Below are 3,404 nucleotides of genomic sequence, written 5' to 3' on the forward strand. Positions count from 1 at the left end.
GAGACTCGGGATTTAATGAAGAGAAATAAGCATTTAAGTTCAAACAAAGATCTGTGTAGTTCTGTTTAGGAGTCCTGTTGTAGTGTTGTAGACACAATAATTCAGGAGTCCTGGCTTTGTGTTGTAACATAAGCACTGCATGGCTTTCCTCAAGGTTGGCAGTTGAAACCCATCAATCGTTCCTTGAAAATACTAACCAGGGTTGTTATGCATAGGAACCTGCTGGACAGCATTTAACAACAGTATTGTTTATAGCAGCTTTATTTGTAATAGCCCTAAACTGGGATAAACCCAGACATCCATTAAGTGATAAATGCATAAACAAATTGTGGTACATCGATTGACTTTTGTGTAAGCGAGTCCCCACCCCACCTCTACTACCACACAAGACATCACCACAACAGCACAGGAAAAAGCACTGGTAGAATCAGGGTTCTTCCTACCCAGGGAACTAAACTGTTACTACACATTTTCAGTGATTCTACCACACCCAATACTACTTGTTGTTGTCAAGTCGAGTCGATTCCGACCCATAGCGACCCTGTACAGGGTTTCCAAGGAGTAGCTGGTGAGCTTGAACCGCAGACCTTGCAGTTCAAACGGCTTTGCGGTCTGGCGCATTAACTCACAGAGCCACACTAGGACTTAGTATTCCATAAATTTTAAAATGTTATGCTAAGTTTAAGGAACTTGGCACAACAGGCATGATTCCATTTATATAATGTTGTCAAACAATCAAAGATACGTTGTTGCAGTTAGATACCATCTAGTTGTTTTCTACCTTATGTACTACAGAACGAAATTGGCTGGTCCTTTGCCATCCTTACAATCATTGTTAAGCTATAGGGATAGAAATCACATCAGTGGTTTCCAGGGACTGGAGGCATAGGGAAAATTTTATACATCTTGATTGCAATATCTAACTGTATATATTTATAAAAAACTCAGAATTGCACTCCTAAGAAATGAATTTTACCATATGGAAATTATACCGCCTATACTAGCCCTGGGGACACTGTAGAATAAGCACTGGACTACTAAACACAGGTTGGCTGTTCAAACCCACCAGTTGTTTCTCGGGAGAAAGATGAGACTTTCTGCTCCTGTAAAGATTTACAGCCTTGGAAACCCTGTGCAGAGTCACTATAAGTTGGAATTAACTTGATGGCAGTGGGTTTTTGTTTGTTTGATTGTTTTCTCATATTAGATGTAATAAGAGTAGGACAAAGAAATAGTTTGAAAAAGCAGAGAGGTCTCTTTTCTTGGCCTTTCATCTGCCTTTTTCTAAATCAATATTTCTTATAAACCCAAATGCCATGCTCTCCTCTCCAGATGCCCACATTCTTAATTTTAGCTGATAGATTGCTCACCATCTTGTTTATGTTATTGTGCATATTTTCTCCAGTCTTTTATTGTTCCTCAGTTACCATTACTAGAAGCTGAAATTAAATCTGGCAGTTCTATACACTGAATTCATTTTAAAAATTATTTTATACACATCAAATAAAAGGCATCGTCCAAAGCAAAATGATAGGAAGAAACTCTAAAATAAATAAGTAAATAAAGGCTTAGGAAATTGTTTTTAAATGTGAGATTTACTTCAGTCATATCTTTGGCTTATTGTATATGGTTAAATGAAATGCTGCTATTGATAGCGCAGAAGGAGTCTAATGGGGTCTACCTACTAATATGCCAGAAATATTATTAATATTTCAGAAATAAGTGCACCTGCAAATCAGTTAGCAGTGGCAGAGTCATTATCAGGAGCAAGATTCCTTGTAAGACAAAAATATCTGTTGATTTTGCCACTTGATTAGATTGTTTATGCTACTTTTGTTACAAAAGTAAATATATATATATTTACTTTTATTTTTGTAATTAAGTGTCATTGTATTATACTTTCTTATTTTTGTAATTAAGTGTCACTGTATTATACTTTCTTATTTTTGTAATTAAGTGTCATTGTATTATACTTTCTTTCATATGTACATTATTGGAGTCCTGGTATAGTGCTATTGGATAAGCACTAAACCATAAGGTTGGCGGGTCAAACTCACCATCACTCCTAGGAAACGCTATGCAGTATTGCTATGGGTTGGAGTTGACTCAGTGGCACTTAACAACAACAAATACACATAATTAGTATACTCTGAACTAATAAACAAAACAATACATTGACTGAAGTTCTCTTTATGGCATGCAGTATGGTGAGCCCTAGGAAAAACAATACTTACGGAAAGACAAGGTTCCTTACCTAAAGGAAATTTAAAATATCAACTAAGAAAACTACCAAGCATATAGATAATTCTGAAATGGTGTGAGAAATAATGTGCTAGAGATAAGTATAAGGCCTTACAACAGCTTTACTTAAAATGCTGAAACAATATTCAAACATTTTATGAAACATTCACTAGAAATAATTTTTTCCCCCCCCTGGAAATTATCCTTCCTAGCATTCCTTGAAAGATTTATATGTGAGTCCAGCCCCATGTCACTCCACCACCCACCACCATCACTTAGACACCACTTGAGACAACACTGGAAAAAGTACTGGTAGGACATCCATGACCATTTGTACCCACAGAACCAAACTGTCACTAAACACTTACAGTGATTCCATCACACCCAATGTTTACATGCTATGCTTTAAAACATTTTCTAATATCACTCAGCACCAAAGACTAATTAATCTTTTAGCTGTGGTCTGAAAAGAGAGATTGAAAATGACTATTTGTAGCCAAAGCAGTGTGAATACAGAAGTCCTCACTAAAAGATTTTACTTATTTTTTGCCTGTGATTACAAGTATGGAAATGAGAATGGCATGGTAGAGCCGGCTCACAGCAGCTTGTAAGAACTGATTGTGCATCTCATCCCAGCTCCATGTTAGTAACATCATGCTGGCAACATGGGAAAGGGAACATTTGAGATAAACAAAAGATGAAAGATCATTAGCAGTGTTTGTAAACACTGAAATATCTTCGGTAATACATATTCTTCTAAGGCAGACTGCCCAATATGAAAATGTATCCTAAGTGAATGGAAATTCACTAACATAGCTCTTCCAAATTATAGTATTTTCACAGAAAACCTTCAAATGTCACTATGGAGGCCATATGTAAGAAAAAAACACACAAAACAGACAGATTATTCTGGGGCACACGAAGCCCTTTAAAATCTGAAATAAGATGATTTAGCTGTATGAATATAAACACAATTTGCAAGTCAAATAAAAAAAATCTCTCTATATATCTTTGTTTAGATTCTTTAATGTGCTTTATATGTATATGAAATTAAAACATTGTATAGTGAATGTTGAATGATTATTACCATGGAACAACATCTAGAAGAGAAGAGCACACTCATAATACTATATGCAGGGGTATGTAGACTAAGGACTCTTGTT

The sequence above is a fragment of the Chrysochloris asiatica genome, unplaced genomic scaffold (assembly GCF_000296735.1).
Source record: "Chrysochloris asiatica unplaced genomic scaffold, ChrAsi1.0 scaffold00185, whole genome shotgun sequence".
Lineage (NCBI taxonomy): Eukaryota > Metazoa > Chordata > Mammalia > Afrosoricida > Chrysochloridae > Chrysochloris > Chrysochloris asiatica.